The 19,587-nt window shown below is 41.3% G+C and overlaps 1 protein-coding gene and 1 long non-coding RNA gene across 10 annotated transcripts in view; one reads left to right on the forward strand and one right to left on the reverse strand.

The window, feature by feature from the left end:
- Positions 1 to 19,587, forward strand: part of POU6F2 (POU class 6 homeobox 2) — a 491,407-nt gene that overhangs the window by 298,380 nt on the left and 173,440 nt on the right. The gene's annotated exons all lie outside the window — the stretch shown is intronic.
- LOC107975770 (uncharacterized) lies at positions 16,643 to 17,106 on the reverse strand. The gene is made up of 2 exons (XR_001719206.3): positions 16,876 to 17,106; positions 16,643 to 16,766 (listed from the first exon to the last, which is right to left on the reverse strand). It is a non-coding gene; the product is annotated as an uncharacterized LOC107975770 (long non-coding RNA).

A 19,587-nucleotide genomic window follows, 5' to 3' on the forward strand; every position in this document is an offset into this window, starting at 1 on the left:
AATTTACAAGAAAAAAACAAACAACCCCATCAAACAGTGGGCAAAGGATATGAACAGACACTTCTCAAAAGAAGACATTTATGCAGCCAAAAGACACATGAAAAAATGCTCACCATCACTGGCCATCAGAGAAATGCAAATCAAAACCACAATGAGATACCATCTCACACCAGTTAGAATGGCAATCATTAAAAAGTCAGGAAACAACAGGTGCTGGAGAGGATGTGGAGAAATAGGAACACTTTTACACTGTTGGTGGGACTGTAAACTAGTTCAACCATTGTGGAAGTCAGTGTGGCGATTCCTCAGGGATCTAGAACTAGAAATACCATTTGACCCAGCCATCCCATTACTGGGTATGTACCCAAAGGACTATAAATCATGCTGCTATAAAGACACATGCACACGTATGTTTATTGCGGCACTATTCACAATAGCAAAGACTTGGACCCAACCCAAATGTCCAACAATGATAGACTGGATTAAGAAAATGTGGCACATATACACCATGGAATACTATGCATCCATAAAAAATGATGAGTTCATGTCCTTTGTAGGGACATGGATGAAATTGGAAATCATCATTCTCAGTAAACTCTCGCAAGGACAAAAAACCAAACACCGCATGTTCTCAGTCATAGATGGGAATTGAACAATGAGAACACATGGACACAGGAAGGGGAACATCACACTCTGGGGACTGTTGTGGGGTGGGGGGAGGGGGAAGGGATAGCATTAGGAGATATACCTAATGCTAAATGACAAGTTAATGGGTGCAGCACACCAGCATGGCACATGTATACGTATGTAACTAACCTGTACATTGTGCACATGTACCCTAAAACTTAAAGTCTAATAATAATTTTAAAAAAAATTCTCTTTCAAAACATAACTCCCAGCATGTGCTTTGGGAGAAACTTTCAATTGTAAAAACAATAGCTAAGATTTAAGAAACAGTACAGTTTCAAGTAAATAAAGGTAGACAGGAAGTTCTCTGGCTCTTAAATCCTGTCACTAATAAATCAATATAATCAGAAAAACACATTTTTAAATTTAAATTTAAGTTTAAATTTTAGATTCAAGGGGTACATGTGCAGATTTGCTACATGGGTATATTGCGTGATGCTGAGGTTGGGCTTCTATTGATCCCAACATGAAGATAGTGAGCATAGTCCCCAGAGGGAAGTTTTCCAGCCCTTGCCCCCCTCCCTCCCTGCTTTCTTTTGGAGTCCCCAGCATCTATTGTTCCCATCTTTATGTCCACGTGTACCCAGGAGTTAACTCCCACTTATAAGTAAGAACATGCAATATTTGGTTTTCTATTTCCGCAAAAAGCAAGTATTATTGAGTCTCCAAGCACCAGTGCCTTGATTTCAGCCCTGGGGAAGTATGGAGTGTCTAGGATATCAGATCCTTTGTCATCATCAATTGAGCGGGGAAAGACCCAGGGAAAGGGAAAACATTGGTGCTTTGGTTAACTTTCCCTTAACAAACTTTCATGAGGGTGGGCCACCGAAGTGGTTAGGGGGAAATTTTCCTAAGGAAGCTGTTGGAGCCAAGCTGCCCTATAGAAAAAGGTGGGGGGCCAGGAGTGGTGGCTCACACCTGTAATCCCAGCACTTTGGGAGGCCAAGGCGGGCGAATCACAAGGTCAAGAGGTCGAGACCATCCTGGCCAACATGGTGAAACCACCTCTCTACTAAAAATACAAAAATTACCTGGGCGTGGTGGCACGCGCCTGTAGTCCCAGCTACTTGGGAGGCTGAGTCAGGAGAATCGCTTGAAGCTGGGAGGCAGAGGTTGCAGGGAGGCAGAGGTTGCAGTGAGCCGAGATCGGGCCACTGCACTCTAGCCTGGCGACAGAGTGAGACTCCGTTGAAAGAAAGCGAGAAAGAGAGGGAGGGAGGGAGGGAGGGAGGGAGGGAGGAAGGAAGGAAGGAAGGAAGGAAGGAAGGAAGGAAGGAAGGAAGGAAGGAAGGAAGGAATCAAAGAAGGAATCAAACGGTGGGGGATGTAGATGAGAAGCAGCTCCTCTAGACCCCACAGTGCAAGGAGAACTCTGAGGAAAAGCAGAGAAGGCGTTTCGGAAAAGCTCCTGAGATAGGATCCATGGGACACTTTGGCATCACTGTGATCAGAAACTGGAAGTAAGCTCTTTCCATAGATCCAGGCCCAGGAGACACAAACCAATGGCCTTGAGCCTGCTTATGGTCACCTTCTGCATGGTGTTGGGGGTAAGGGGAGTTGGCGCACCTGGTTTGGCTCATTCTCCGCATCGATCAGACAGAGTCCAAGTGGCCAATATTCTTCCACTCTGTTCTTCATGAAAAAAGCCCACCCTCTAATGAGGATGCCTGGCAACTTACCTTTTATAGAGGAATGCAGAGAACAAAGGGTGTTGAGTAGATTCTGAAACTGATTTCCAGACCTTCCTTGTAAGTAGAATGCAGGCAGGTGGCCCAATCTAGACACCCACCCGTGCTTGTCCCACCCCCGTGTAAGGGCTCTCCTTTCTGACAGCTGAGAAGTCCTTGGATTTCTCACCTCAAGAAAGCCCCTGTAGCCAGCAGCTCTGTGTCTGTGCCCACTCTTCACGCTGGCATACAGGGGGCTATACAGGCAGGAACAGTGGGATGTGTGCCTGTCACCAAGTCCAGCATGTAGCTCAGCTGAGAAGCATTTTTGTGCATGGCATCCTGCATATTGCAGTTCTTAGCCATCACCATCCACATGTTCCTCAGGCTGGAGAAGTGAAACTCAAACCTCCTTCTCCCTCATTAGCAACTACTTCCAACATTCTAGATTCTGTCTCCAAAACAGCACACAAACACACCTCCAGTTCCCTAACCTGACTTTTACAGCCTTAATCCCAACTCTTGTTTCTAATTGGAATTAGGACTGCCCAGTCTCCCAGGTGCGCCATGGCCCCAGTCTCTCCGGACTGCCTCGTGTGTCATGCACGGCCATTCAGAATCGGCTCCAGCCACTCTTGCCAATCTCACCTCATGCCCTTCTTTGCCACTCATCCTATACTCCAGTCACTCAGAACTTCTGATCCCCACAATCCTCTTCCTTCACCTCACCCTGGAGTGCACTCCCTTCTGCACCCAGCAGACATCTACTCGAGTTCCAAGCCCCAACACAGGTGCCACCTGCCAACCTTCCCAGGTGTCCTAAGCAGCATCTGCCTAGGGGTTGCCATGCTGCTCATATGACTTTTGATTCAGTCCTTACCTTTCTGAGCCTCAGTTTCTGCATCTGCGAAATAGGAGAAAATAATAACATCATCCCGTGGGGTGATTGTGGAAGTGAAATGAAATAATACATTGTTTTCCTAGGGCTGTCATAGCAGAGTTCCACAAACTGGGTGGCCTAAAGCAAAAGAAATTCATTGTCTCACAGTTCTGGAAGGTTGAAGTCTGAAATCAAGGTGTCAACAGGGCCACACTCCCTCTGAAACCTGTAAAGGAAGCCTCCCTTGCCTCTTCCTCACTTTCAGTGGTTTGCCAGCAATCTTTGGCATTTCCTGGCTTGTACATTGTATCACTCCAATGCTCCATCTTCATGTGGCTATCTTCCCTCTGTGTGTGTCTGTGTTTGTGTCCAAATTTTCCTTTTTATTTTATTTATTTATTTATTTTGAGATAGAGTTTCACTCTGTTGCCTGGGCTGGAATACAGTAGAGCGATCTCGGCTCACTGCAACCTCCACCTCCCGGGTTCAAGTGATTCTCCTGCCTCAGCCTCCTGAGTTGCTAGGATTACAGGCGCCTGCCACTACGCCCAGATAAGTTTTTACATTTTTAGTGAAATTGGGTTTCACTATGTTGGCCAGGCTGGTCTCGAACTCCTGACCTCATGATTAGCCTGCCTTGGCCTCCCAAAGTGCTGGGATTGTAGATGTGAGTCTCCGTGCCCAGCCGAAATTTTCCCTTTTATTAGGAAATCCGTTCATATTAGGTAAGGACCCCCTCATGACCTTATTTTAATGTGATTATCCCTGTAAAGACACTCTTTCCAAGTAAGGTCACACTCTGAGGTACTGACGTCAAGACTTCGACATATCTTTTTGGGAGTACTTAATTTAACCCGTGACATGTAATAAATGCAAAGTTTTCATATGTGCTAACCCCATGCTCCCCCAAGGTGTGTGCAGATGGCTTGCCCACTCCACTGTCAGGCACAACCCTGGCATCTATAACAGGTGACCCAAAGTGTGTGCTCAACCAAGGAAACACAGTCCATGCTGCTTCCTTTCCCTCCTTCTCTCCTGAGCATTCCCATCTGACCTTATAGGAATGCTAGAATCTTAAACTATGCCACTACATATAATACAAGTTCCAAGATTAAAGATTCAAACAGACCATGTCTCTGGAACCTACTCTCCTTTCCATTGCTTTTGAAAATTGCTGAAGAGGCAATTACAGCTGCATGTTGGTAATGGAAATAATTATGACTACTTTCTGAAATTAGTTATCTGATACATTTCTCATAGGTAATTTAAGGGGGGCAGTGAAGTGGGATAGGTGGGTTCTTTTACTGAAAGCTTCACACTCTATAATTGAACAGCATAATGGAGGAAGAAAACTAATGCAACCAAGATAATGCATAAGATAATGCAACCAAGAGAAAATAAGTTAACATAGCGATTGCTTTGGGATTTCACTAAACTGAAGCACTGGGAATAAAACATGAATGAAGACATCTTCTGCCTACAAAGTAATCATCAGATCCTATATTTGCAGTCCCTAAAAAGTGATGATGCTCACAAGTTGGCAGACACTAGCAAATTTCCAAACAGTTATGATCTTGCCAGAATCCGGAGCACCCTGGTGCAAAATCTCCTAGAGTAGCACCAAAGGACACTTTGCTAGATAAATGCATCTTTTAAAAGTTTTAGTATTTATGAATGGAAAATACCAGGGAAATAGAGAATACAAGACATATGAAAACAGGTTCATTTAGAAATCATGCCATTTTAATGTTTATTTTTTTATTTTGATAAAATGTACATAAAATTTGCCATTTCTTAATTTTGTTTTTGATTGATATATAATAACTGTATATACTTGTGGGGTATGGTGTGATGTCTTGATACATGTGTGCATTGCATCATGGTCAAATCAGGGTATTTAGCATACCTGTCGCCTCATACATTTATCATTTCTTTGTGGTAAAAACATTCAGAAGCCTCTCTTTTAGCTATTTTGAAATATACAATACAATATTGTTAACATAGTTACCCTACTGTGCAATAGAATATCAGGACTTACTCCTCCTATCTAACTGTAACTTTGTACCTGTTGGCCAATCTCTCTTATCCCTCCTCCTCCCTCCCCTTTCCAGCCTCTGGGAACCACTATTCTACTTTCTACTTCTATGAGATCAACTTTTTTAGATTCCCACATATGTGTGAGAACATGCTGTATTTGTTTTTCTGTGTCTGCTTATTTTACCTAACATAATGTCTTCCAGATTCATCCATGTTGCTGCAAATGACAGAATTTTATCCTTTTTTATGGCAGAATTAATATTCCATTGTGTGTGTATACCACATTTTCTTTATCCATTCATCAGTTGATGGACACTTAGGTTGATTCCATATCTTGACTGTTGTGAGTAGTGCTGCAGTAAACATGGTAGTACAGACATCTCTTCAACATAGTGATTGCATTTCCTTTGGCTATATACCCAGTACTTGGATTGCTGGATCATATGGTAGTGCTATTTTTAATTTTTTGAGAAAACCCCATAGTGTTTTCCAAAATGGCTATACTAATTTGCATTTACACCAACAGTGTATAAGAGTTCCCCTTTCTCCACATGATCATGAGCATTCATTATTTTTTGTAGCTATTCTAATTGGGGTGAAGTGGTATCTCATTTTGGTTTTGATTTGCATTTTCCTGATGATTAGTGATGTTGAGTATTTTTTCATATACAGGTTGGCCATTTGTATGTCTTCCAAGAAATGCCCATTTGGCATTTTATTCATTTTTAAAATCAGAGTATTTGTTGCTTTGCTATTGAGTTGTTCAAGTTGCTTATATATTCCGTATGTTAACTCCTTGTTGGATGCATAGTTTGCAAATATTTTCTCCTATTCCGTAGGTTGTCTCTTCACTCTGTTGATTATTTCCTTTTCTGTGCAGAAGCTCTTTAGGTTGGTATAGTCCTATCTATCTATTTATATATTTCTGTTGCCTGTACTTTTAAGATCTTATCCAAAAAACCCTTGCCTAGACCAGTGTCATGAATCATTTCCTCTATGTTTTGTTCTATCATTTGGCATTTTACATTTAAGTCTTTAATCCAGTTTGAATTGATTTTTGTATGTGATGAGAGATAGGGGGTCTAGTTTCATCTCTCTGCATGGGGATATCTAGTTTTGTGAGACCATTTATTGAAGAGAATGTCCTTTTCCCAATATGTGTTCTTGGCACCTTTATCAAAAATCAGTTCGCTGTAAGTGTATGGATTTATTTTTGTGTTCTCTATTTCATTCTGTTGGTCTTGGGGTCTGTTTTTCTAAAAGTACCATGCTGTTTTGGTTACTATAACCTTGTAGTATATTTTGGAGTCAGGTAATGTGATGCCTCCAGTTTTGTTCTTTTTGTGCAAAATTGCTTTGGCTGTTTGGGTTGTTTTGTGGTTCTATATGAATTTTAAGATTGTTTTTCTACTTTTGTAAAGAATGTCACTGGTATTTTAATAGGGATTGCATTGAATCTATAGATCACTTGGGTAGTATGAACATTTTAATAATAATAATTCTTTCAGCCCATGAACTCAGGATATCTTTCCATTTATGTGTATCCTCTTCAATTTTTTTCATCAGTGCTTAAATAGCTTTCATTGTAGAGCTCTTTCAACTCCTTGGTCAAATTTATTCTTAGGTAACTTCTTTTTTTGGAACTATTGTTAACAGGATTGCTTTCTTGACTTCTTTTTCAGATAGTTCACCATTGGCATTTAGAAATGCTACGATTTTTGAATGTTGATTTTGTGTGCTGCGACTTTACTGGATTCATTTATTAGTTTTAAAGGATTTTTGGTGGAGTCTTAAAGGTTTTTTTATATATAAGATTATGTCATCCATAAATACGGACAATTTAACTTCTTCCTTTCCAATTTGAATGCCCTTTATTTTTCTCTCTTTCCCAATTACTAAACATTTTTAAGTGTATATTTCAGTCGTACTAAGTACATTCACATTCGTAAGCAACCATCATTGCTATCCATCTCCAGAACTTTTTCATCATCCCAAACTCAAGCTCAGTACTCATTAAACAAAAACTCCCCATTCCCTCCACTCCCAAGCCCTTGACAACCACCATTCTACTTTCTGTCTCTATGAATTTGATTACTCTAGGTATCTCATGTAAATGGAATCATACAGTGTTTGTCCTTTGGTGACTGGCTTATTTCATTTAGGGTAATGTCTTCAAGTTTCATTCATGTTGTAGTATGTATCAGAATTTCCCTTTTAAGACTAATAATATTCCATTGTATGTATACACAGCATTTTCTATATCCATTCATCTGCTGATGAACACTTGGGTTGTTTCCACTTTTTGGCTATTGAGCAAATCATGACTTTTTAAGCTTACTTTATTTTAACTCGTTCCCAAGACCTGCTGATTTTACCAAATGAACATGTTAAAGAAACACTGCTTCTGGATAGCTCAGCCAAAAGACACTTAACTTATTTTCCTTTCTAACTTTTTAAAAATTTAGCACCTGTACTCTCTCAAAGTGTGACACATGCATTATTAAATTATTGCAGATAATACAAAAGGATACAGATAATACAAGAGGATGCAAACGCTTAAACCATTTAAGTGATTTGCTTAAGCACACATCTAGTAAATGACAAAACCAGGATGCAAATTTCACTCTCTGCCTCCAAGGCCAAACCTTTCCCCTACACCATGAACCAAGCCTCTCCGGTATTATCAAGATCCTATGGTCTAGAGAAGGCTGGAAATCCCTTTGCCAAAGAGATTTGGTAGTAAGATAAATTTTTCTGATGTACACATGATTAAGATAGATACTTAGTCTGTATATTGGAGATCTGACTGATTCCATTTAACACATCTCAGGCTGGGCTAGTGCAACTCTTTCTGTATAAGTGCATGTTTGTAGCCGAAAGTCTTCACAGTAGGGAGCAAATTTACAAGGAAGTCATATAATAAACTCCTGTGAGCTCTGGCTTTCTGTGGATTTTGTAGCTGTGGTAGTAGCTGTTCACAAGATAAAGGGATTTGGTGGGGTTTGAAAAGGCTGCCGTTCTTACTTGTATTTTCTCCAATGAATGTGCTGGAGGAAATTTCTCCTGACAGGTTATTATAACTACTTTAATGTACGTATGACCAGCTGTCTGGAAAACAGTTCAAATTTTGAATTGTTCATAAATATACTGACATACTTGGTGACAGCACATGAACATTTAATTTGATCTTTGTTCTTTAAAATAGTAATATTGCCTTCTGAGTGGGAGTAAGATACTATATCCTTTGGAGAAATACACATCTCTTTCTCTGTGCTAGCTTTCAAATACTTTCTGTTTGGTATTTCAATGTGTTTGCCATTAAAATCATAACAGGTTTGGGCTTTTCCATGCCACTCAAGAAATAAGAAACGGCTTTTCTTCCTAATTCAAGTTAAATTCAGTCAAGGTTGGTAAGAATATGATGTTATTTCAAGGTCTGTTTCCTCCTCCTCTGACCATATAAGATGCCCAAATATCTGTAGTCCGTAACAATAAAGATGGTCTGGGTGGGTCTAGGCATCATTGCTTCTCACAGGCAAGGTCCGTAGGATCCACAAGAAGGCTGGAGGCTTCACTCCCCCTGGACCTGGGTCAGCCATGGGGATCTCCATGAAGCTCTCAAGCCCACAGCGTGCATCCCTCACAGGGGATACCATCACATCTTACAGAGAAGGAAACCTAAGCTGTTCTAGTGGCTTGGCCAGAAAGCGACAAATCCTGGATTTTATCCCCAAGTCTTCAGACTCCTAATCAACAAATTTTTTTCTAATTTGTCACAACTGTATTTGTTGGACTTTTCCTCCTGCAAGGATTGGAACTCATCTTCTATCACCTGTAATATACCCCCTCACTGCAGATAGTTCCCACTGAAAACTCTGATGCCATGTTTGGTTCCATGCATGATGCACAGATTGACAAAGGGACAAGGTATTTTTCAAGACTGCCCATAAAACCTGTAGGATGTATGGCCACCATGCTCATCGTACATCATGTATTAGTCACTCATAGTTTTCTGCCCAACTCACCCACTAGCAAAAAGGCCCTTTGAATGTGTGGTTTGTTTCCATAGCCAGTAGCAATGGTTCAGGAATTCCCATTTGTGAATATAGGGAGAGTTGCCAGCTTGTTTTAAAACATATTTGTACTGGATCCAATTGCTACATGTTTCTAAAACTTGCATGGCAATGATATGGATTTCAACATTTTGTAAAACTAAAACACTCCCCAGGTAAGGACCAAAAACCTTATGTTTTAAATCATGTGAGTTAGATTTTGAAAAAATACATATTTCAATCAGCCATAGAGGAAAGAAATCTGAAAATTATATAAAATGTTGTAAAAAGACTGGCCCTTGACTTTACACAAGATGCTGAAGTTTCTCAGTAGCATCCCCAGCAACTCCGTGTTCCCCCATCTGTCAGCTCCTCTGCTTTCTTCCCACTCCTGGTGCCTTCCTCCCCATCCTCATATCTAAACCTGTTTTCAGGATTGCATATGATCTTAGCATTTATTCCCAGAAGGGAGGAAGCATGTAGCTCTATATTCCCAGCACAGGACACACATTGATTTGCAATAAATGCTGATTGATGGAGTGAATTCGTGAACAAAAGGGTGAATAGGAGTCCATGAGCTTCTCTTCCCACGAGCATCTGTACTTAAGCCTCATCTCTACTTGTTGACCAAACAGTTTTTTCTTTTAAACTTTAGCCCCAGAGAGCAAGTGAGAGAGTTAACCTGGGAAGTGGGAAGTGGGGAGGGAACCTCTGAAATAATGATTTATACCATCATACATCTATCCCACTTACCAACAAGATGGGGCTGGGGGCTACATTACATAGATTCAAAGACTCTAGAGCTGTTAACCAAGCCAAGGATCACAAAAGTGTTTCTGTAGCAGGATGGCGGGGTACACACAGTTTACAAGGAGGAAACATCCTGGCTCAGCAGTGAATCCAAAATAATTTAACTACCTACAGTACTTATATAACATTATTTCCTAATGTCATTGTTTTAGAAACCACAGCATGGTTTAATCTTACTGTCAAATTAAGGGGCAGAATTAACAGGACAATGTAAAACGTTTGAGTTACCCGTTCTGTAAATGGTGTGTCTTTCCAGATGTGCTCAGATTTCTCTCAAATACAGTTTTCTAGCCTCTCCTTGAACATTCCTGGTGATGGGGAGTTTATGTTGGACAGGTCAGATTGTTAGAAAAGTTCTTTATATTACTCTGGAATCTCATTCCCTGATGTGAAACTTTCGTTCCTTGGCCCTATTACGCCAGTTGACATCAGCATTTTCCAAAGTGTGTCCCAAGGATGCAAATTAGTTTCATAGAATGTTAAAAGGTATCATCATCATTGTCATCATCATCATCATTATTAGAGACAGGGTCTCGCTCTGTCTCCCAGACTGGAGTACAGTGGTATGATCCTGGCTCACTGCAGCCTCAAACTCCTGGCCTCAAGGGATCCTCCCACCTCGTCCTCCCAAAGTGCTGGGATTACAGGCATGAGCCACCATGCCCAGCTTTTTGAGGTATCTTTTTTTTTTTTCCATAAGGCAGAGAGGGAGTTTGTAGTGGAATAAGAATGAAATTCCTTACTTAAAAGATGTCAAGTGAGTCTGCTTCCCCAGGGACTTTTCAGAGCTTTTAATAGGCTAATGGATGCTGTGAGTCTCTATGAGGAACAGGCACAAAGCCTGCTTGTGCCCACAGCATCACTTTTTACCGACACAGCATCTCTCAAGATTAATAGCCCAACAAGCAATGTTTGCAAATAGTTACCTAAATAAACATAAAATAAACCTACTTCCTTCCTCAAACCAGCTCATCAAATAACTGAAGAAAATGATAAGGAAGATAAGTTCTAAATCCAGGCTAAATATCATAGTTCCCTCAAGGCTTGTGCGCGTGATATGGCTTTTAGACCTCAAAGTCCCGGTTCCCTCCCCTGGATTCTTCTCCCTGTATGTTACCCCTGCTCTAATGCACAACGCCTTAAAGCTAACATCCAGATTTCTAGTTACTATTAGCTATTATTCACCCTCCCAGGCCTTAGCTTCTCATCAAAAAATGGGGAAAGTCATAGTCTACCAACCTCACTGAGTCATTTTGAAAATTAAATGTGTTCATGTATGCAGAGTACTATGTAAGTGTTAGCTGTGTGTCATTCTATTCAGGGCCTATTCCCTCTTAACTGTGTTTGGTTTTGCCTTTCACATTCAGATTCCAGGAGACACACACAGAAAAAAACATTTGGGTCAATCATCTGATGATCTAAAGTCTTACCTGTCCAGGGTCATTCTTTGGTTCCCAGGTGCTTTGCTACTCCAAGATCACCTGGAAGCTGGTAAGAAATGAAGAATCCCAGACCCCAGCCAAGACCCACTAAATCAGAGCCTGCATTTTCTCAAGAATGTCAGGTGATTTCTGGGCACATGAATTGAAAACCACTGGCCTTGAGGGTATACGCAGCACCCAGCCCAGGGCTCTGTATATAACAGATGCTCAGGGGGGCTTTCTGGTATCTGTGTGTATTGACTGAACCTGTATACTGTCAGTAGGGGAGATTGCTGACTGGGAAATTCTGGAGTCAAAGGCATGTAAAAGGTAAATGGGAAGGGGCTTGGTTCGTAGCAATTAACACTATTTGCCTAAATAAGATCAAAGAGCAGGTACATTTTAAACACTAAAAAATAATTAAAGACCGAGCTTTTGAATTATGTTTTCTTTTTAATTGTTTAATCTTCTTTCAATTATAATCAAAGCTCTAGCTTTTATGAGAGATAATGTTAACAATTCAGGGGACTATTTATCCTCAGAGGCAATAAGCTGCAGTGTCAAGACCACCATCTTTGCAATAAGACAGACCTGAGTTCAAAGCCCACCTCTGCCCCTCTCAGCTATGTGACATGGCAAATAACCTCACCTCTGTGAGCTTCAACATCCTCAGCTGTCACAGGGGCATAATCATGCTCATCTCATAGGACAGAGAAGGATAAACTAATATAGAGCTTCTAGCGTAGTGACTCACAAGTAGCAGACATTCAGCAAACACTAGTTCCTTTCTTCTTCATCACATATCAGCCTTCTGTTCATGAACACCTTGGTGAAGTGAAAAATTGCAATGCTTTTTGGAGATACAACCACCTGGTCCATTGGCTTGCAATCCCATCATTTAAGCAGATTGTGCGTGAATCATCTGTCCTACAGTGCCCGTAGTCATCATAGTTTTCAACCCATTCCCTAATCGTGGTCAGTAGAGACCACATAATAAAAAAGCAGTGAATGAACATATCATGTAGATGCTGACAACACCACTAGGTACTTCATTGAATCAGAGTGTCTGGCACATAGAAGATGCTCAATCAATGTTGGCCACCGAAACTGATAGTGACATAGAGTTGTGGAGGACGTCTATGCCAAGCCCCCATGCAATTTCAGCATCCTTCCACACCAGGTGCTCTTCAGCCTCTGCCTATTCAGCCCCACCAAGAGGTATTCAAAGATTGTCAAGACAGCACATTCCATCCTTAGAATAAAAGATTAAACCCTTATTTCATTTTGAGCCCAAAACGGTGAGTTTTCTCCAACTTCCAAACATTGCTTCTGATCTTCCCCTAAACTGGAGCTACCTAACTATAATTCCTTCTTTTCAGGAGAACATCTTGAAATATGTTAGGGTAGCACTCACACCTCCCTTTCTGCTTATTTTCCCCCCATGAACCCCTCCTCATTGGTTCCTCCTCCCAGCTGCCTCTGGAAGGCATCACTGGCAGCTCTGCCTGGCCACAGGTCCTCCTGCCCCAGCATTACCCAACACAGGCCACACATACAGGGGGCCACTCCAGCCCCAGCACTGGAAACTAGACAGCAAGACCCAGAAGGGCTGGTCCAGCCTTGCTATGAACTCCGTTCTAGCTATGAAACCACCCACCACGTGACCATTTTATTTTCAAGTCAAACTGTTAGGTTATATAATTAAATAAAGTTTTTTGTTTGTGTCATAAGCCAAGTTTTGCTGATCTTGCAGCTATACAGTTTTGTTTTGTTTTACCTAAAAGCAGGACTTCATTTTTTTTTCAGTTGATGCCCACATTAAAAATTGTCAAGGTCTTTTAGTATTCTGATTCGATTGTGAAAAATATTAGCTATCAACTTTCACTAATAGGTCTGTCTGTGATTCAGTTCCGAATTGTTTGAAATTCTAGTGTAGTTGTTGATCATTCAACAACATCAAAATGATGTTTTAAAAGAAAATGTATACAGTCAGTTTTTAACAGTTTTCTCCAATAATCTGAATTTATGGTTCAAAATAGTTAGCCTTGGTTTTGGTAGTCGATTAAAACAAATACCCTAGCCCCACAGTATAGCACGCAGGTCATTTTCAGCCAGAGATGTTACATTTCCATTATTATTTGTAGTGTGGGGCAATCCTCATGGGGCTTGTCATGTCATCTCTGGACCGTGTTCCTCCTCACAGTTGCTGTCAGTAGTGTGAGCAGTGTTGCTGTTGGACCATCTCAGCTTAGTCAGACGGACTTGGGCCTCAGTTCTCACCACCCAGTGACATTTACAAAGAATAGGCATAAGACTCAGGATGATAAAATGTAAAATCATTTCTCTTTAATTAGAAATGATAAGATAAAGCACCATCCAAAGTTAGAAAAAAAATATGACTTAAGGAAAAGTATTTTTTAACGTGTTTATGTCAGCACCTTTCTTGTACACACAGATATACAAGTTTTAAAAATCCATTTCATATTTTGGGTTGGACAACATCCTCTTTCATATTAGTCCGTCTCCTGAATTGCTCTTCACAACTCCTTCCCCAGGGCTACTTGTCCCCACCCATCCCCATTCAGAATCCAGATCTCACCGGAAACATTCTTGTTGCCACAGCCTACCTCTCCCTTGCACCTTTCGCTTGAGTAGCTCCCTGGGACAGTGCTAAAAGCTTCAGGCTGCCTAGACAAGTCTCCCCACCAAGCCACTCCCTGTACAGAATTTGTTCTTGAGCTTTGTGCTCTGATATTCTCGATTCTAAACATGGGTAGGCTATATTCCTTTTAATCAAGTTCTTCAAGCTGAACCTGGTGAATGGCTTTGCGAGTGCCATTTTTCAGGGACTGAACATATCGTGCTACAAAATCAATAGATGTTATATTCAAAGTTAATTATCATTTCTAGGTAAATTTAAATTAACTGAGAATTTCCTTGAACGTTTTTGTTTGTTGTCATCCTTATTTTTTCCTCCTTAAGAAGCAGACCATGTGTCAATCTTACAAATCCAGCTATGCCCTCTCTTTGCAACCTCCTGAGATGCTCTGCAGGACTTTATGTGGTGACTACCTGTCCTCCTTCAGGGACTGCAGGCCTGTGATTATGAAATAGAAATAAAGCAAAATTCCCCAGCTCATAAAAGACTTCACTCACACCACGTGGCTGCCAACCAATAGGAGTAAGATGGGCTAGTGAAAATTGCAAGTACTTATGGAGAAGATTAGACGATTGATTCAAATAATGTCACTACTATAAAGAAAATTTTAATCTGGATTTATCAAGCCACTTTGGTCCAGGTCTCTGAACTAATATTTAGAGGCAAAGAGGACAGAAAAAAAAAAACAAAAAAAAAAGCACAAGTTTACAAAACAAGGAACTCAGCATCATTGCTTAAGGTTTAAACTTTAAGTTTTTATCTGGCTGTGGATATAAATTTGGGTTACCTCTTCTAGCTGATAACGTATAGCATTTGGCAAATCTGTGCTTAAAAATTCACAAATTAATTCCCATCTAATCACCACTGTCTTTCATTTTAGAATAATTAAACATGAGCTAATTAAATGAGTCTTTTGAAGGTGAGATTATTTGATAGCATTAACCTACATTTGACCTGCTGAGGATGGCACATTAGATGCCAATGCATTATTTTAGGTCTTGCATTATGTTGTTGTGACCTGCTATAATTATAAGGGGAAAATTTTTCTCTTTATGACACATAATTTTAAATGGCTTCCAGATATTACATCTCATCTTGTTTTCCTCTTTATGAGATGCAAAGATATTGCCACCATCCAATTACACTGGATCACAAGCTTTAGACCGGCTATGATTTAATTACATTTTTGTTCATTCAAACGTTTATACCTCGTGTGTGTTTTCAAATCATTCTCACTCTAGTGGCAATTTCCCAACGTGGCTGCAGGAGAAAATGGCCTTTGAAACAGTGCTCTCTCTGCAGTGCTTTAGAGAGAGAGGCAGCACATGAAGAAGAACCTCAGAAGATGAGGGCTAGGCTTGAAGCACGGTTTCATTAATACTGGATGGCAGAAAAGGAGCCAAGTCCCAGATAATGAGGAAGGAGTTGCAATTTTTTTTAAAGCTATCTGGTGACAGGGAAAACAAAAATGACATTCAGCTGACGAATGAGCGGAGTTTGACCTAGCCTTTTGACCCTTGACAATCAATCTTACCTGCTACTTCATAAAGAATTATAGCTCTGCCACTCACATTTGACTCTGTATTTTTACTATTCCCTTTACCTTTTTTTTTTTTGAATACATGGTCCAAGAAGATAAATGTTTATGTTGGATATAGCAGAGAGGAGGAAATATGGGATACTCAGAAGGGGGAAAAAAACTGAGAAGGAGAGGAGAGAGCAACAAGACCAACAGCCATAAAATGGTTTATACATGCAATTCAGAATTGTCAGGGATATTTTTTATGTGGCTGACCAAAATAGCAACTGGAAATAACTGATGACCCTACACACCTTCCACCTGGCGCCGGGCTAGATGTGAAACCTATAAGAGTGGGGGTGAGTCCCGAGCTCATCTTCCTGTCTGCCTCTCTGCTCCCCACCTCCACCCTCTCTAAAATGCATCCAGTGAATTTTGATGAATCCATTCCCTGTCCACAGGCTCTGATTACCATGTTCATTGTGAAAGGTTTTGGTGCCATCATTATGGGAAAGAAAGGGCAGGGCGTCCTGGCCACTGAGCTGTTTTCATTATCTGTTCAAGGCACCAATGCAAGCACTAAACAGTTTGTGCTCGGCCCACCTTTGTGTCCACCAACAGAGCGTAAATCAACAGGGGTGAAAAGTAGCTCACTGGGGAGCGAGAGGAAACACCTTAGGAATAAGAGATAAGGTCTTCGTTGGCATTTGGGATGCATTGTTTTTATATATAATTTGATGCAGTTTGTCTCAAGACACTAAAACTGAGGCTAGTCAGCAAGAGCAACTTTATGGAGCTTGCCCCGTACATAAGCTGACCATGGGGAGTTTTTCTCACCTTTATAGAGTCGAGAATCTTTTCATGACTGTACTGGAGACTTCAGCAAAAACTCAGTCTCATAGAAGCGGAATGCAATTTTTGACCATTTAATCCATCCTGGATCACTGGGAACGTAAAGCTGTTTTCCTCATCTAGCCTCAAAGAAGATAATTGGGTTGGGGGGCTGCAGGGATGGCTGGGGTCTTGCAGTGGCTCTCAAAAACAAAAAAGAAAACATCAGAGTAGGCTGTGCGCAAATGAGCCGTTTCGTACCTCCCTTCCAAACCCCGAATCTTGCTTGGGCTCTGGCCGCCTCTGTCTTACCAAAAAGAGAAAGCATCCAGGCAAATAAAAAGAACCTAGTGATTGCGTGAAAAGCCACCAATCTAGCTCTGACACCTTTCTCGGTAAGCAGGGATTAAACTTTGCTGTTAGCCGCTTCACAAACCCAGCTGTGCGCCTGCCTCTGCCCGGCCCCGACTGTGCCAGGCTCCTCTCTGCTGCGGGTCAGCTGGCTTCTGGGGTGCCACCCTCCCTCTCCTTGGCATGGAATTCGTTACTTCCAGAATTCCAAGGCTGACAAGCTGTTTATGAGGTGTTTCCGGGCTGTGTGTTCATAAAGAATCTCCCCTCAAAATAGGGCAAGCTCGTTAATGGAGGAAGTGAGGTCAGTGTGCTTCTGACAATCCTAACAAGATGACAGAATTTATGAAGCGCTGCGGTAGAAAGATGTAGTTATCTGCAGTCTATTCATATAATAAGGCCACTTGGGGCCCGTCGTTACTCCCCTTGAATTTGTTTTCCTTTCTTCATTCCTTTTTGTTGTCCGGCTCTTCCTTTGGCTTTCCTTTCGGATCTACCTAGAACCATTATCGCTTCAGACCACGTGATAGCTAAGGGAAGCAGGCCCACTTCCTCCTAAGGATGGGTGGCCCGTTCACTGGACTGTGTGTGAACCCCGGTAACAAGGGAGGGTGGAGTGGGCCAAGTCTTTGGGTCAGCTTTGTATAAAACCTAAATGTGGTACCAAATCAGCAGCACCTGAAGACCGAGTTCACATTTTAACTCAACCCAAAAAAGGAAACCCGTGACTGTTTTTAAAGTCCAACGTCTTTCTCATCCCAATGAACGAGGACATCTCTTTTTCTACAACCCTGTGAGGTGAGGTGAAATTGCACTGTCCCTGGGGAAACTGAGAGGCATGAAACCATCCTGGCCTGAGTGATCAGTGAAGACTGGATGGGGAGGTCCAGCTTGGTCTGCACAAGACTGGAGCAAAGGATGAAAAAATTTGAAAGGGAAAAAGGAAAAAAAGTAAGTTAAACCCTTTTGGTATTAAAATTGAGAGGCAATTTGTTAATAGCATTTATTAGTTGTAAAAACTAATAACCAGTTAAGTTGATTAGTAAAAGGAAATAAAGTAGTGCCTGTATTCAAACTATGAGAATCAGGTCTAGTGAGATCATTTCACTGTGGGAGAAAGGTCCCTTCAGAAACCTGAAACCATGATGGCAACAGCTGTCTCTATTTTTTACTCTGACTTGATATTTCTGGTTAGCCAGAGGAATTAGAAGTAGGTTTTTCCAGCCAATTTGTTAACAAGATGCATTCATTTGTCTAACAATAGTATTAGGTTGGCGCAAAAGTAATTGCAGTTTTTGCCATCAAAAAGTGATGACAAAAAGTGATGGCAAAAACCGCAATTACTTTTGCGCCAACCTAATACTACACAATCCACTGGGGAGAAGGAAAAATAAAAAGAGTTACTTTGGGTAAGCAAAACAAAAACATGCTACTGTTTCCTCTGCCTATCTAGACTGAAAGAGCTGTGAAGTAGCAAATGAGCCAAACTGTGTGTAAGTACAAAACAAAATTTATCTCAGTTAATGTTTTTATAAAACAGAGTCCATCTTACCTTTGAATTTTATGGACCAAAATGTTGTTTCACTAGTTGCTGTACCATTGAGGTCCACCAAATGCATCCTGATTCATTCTAGAGCTCAAGAAAGGGATGGGCCAGTCTTGGTTAAGCCAGATCACCAAGAGATGGCAGGACCTGTGCCACTCCCAGCAGGGGTGGCTAATGTTTATCCAGCCTGATGGGTGTAGGGCGGCTGGGCCATTCCACCTCCCACCTCAAGACTGACTTGTATTTGACCCCAGGGAAGACCTCTTATGGGATGCTTGCTGGACTGAGCCCACAACATGAGAACATTTCAGAGTCAGGCCTGGGACTTATGTTGAAAGACACTCTGCATTGAAATCAGGGGTGGGTCCTGGGGGAATGATCATTTCATTTGGCGAGTGAAACAGGAATTCCACAATACTTCATGGATTCAGAGAAACAGATTATGAATAGATTCTCATCTTTGGGTCATGCCATGAACTACTCTAGGGTCAAAAAATTATATTTCTTAGTTTGCATTCTGGTAGTCCTAAGCAAGATTGTTTTAAATGCTTGCTTGCTTGCTTGCTTTTTTTTTTCAAAATATTTAGTCCAAATTGTCTTTTCCACAGTTATCAGAGTCCTAAAATGAAAACCTAGGGGGTGTGCGTGATTGAGTTCTGTAAGCAACACACGAAAATCAGTCTCACTGCTTTCTTGGGACTCATGGGAGAATTGTGACGTGACAATAAGAAGTTGGATATGGGGAGGCCCGGTGCGGTGGCTCACGCCTGTAATCCCAGTACTTTGGTAGGCCGAGGTGGGCAGATCATTTGAGGTCAGGAGTTTGAGACCAGCCTGGCCAACATGGTGAAACCCAGTCTCTACTAAAAATACAAAAATTAGCCTGGCGTGGTGGCACATGCCTATAATCCCAGCTGCTGGGGAGGCTGAGGCAGGAGAATCGCTTGAACCTGGGAGGTGGAGGTTGCAGTGAGCCAAGATTGCCCCATTACACTCCAGCCTAGGAGAAGAAGTGAGACTCCGTCTCCAAAAAAGAAGTTGGATATGGGAAAGAAGAGTGGCAGCTCAAACCTAGTATTTAGATAGAGTAGTCCTGTGTGTTGTTATATCTTGATATCAAGAAGGCA

Source organism: Pan troglodytes, chromosome 6, assembly GCF_028858775.2.
Source record: "Pan troglodytes isolate AG18354 chromosome 6, NHGRI_mPanTro3-v2.0_pri, whole genome shotgun sequence".
Taxonomy (NCBI): Eukaryota; Metazoa; Chordata; class Mammalia; order Primates; family Hominidae; genus Pan; species Pan troglodytes.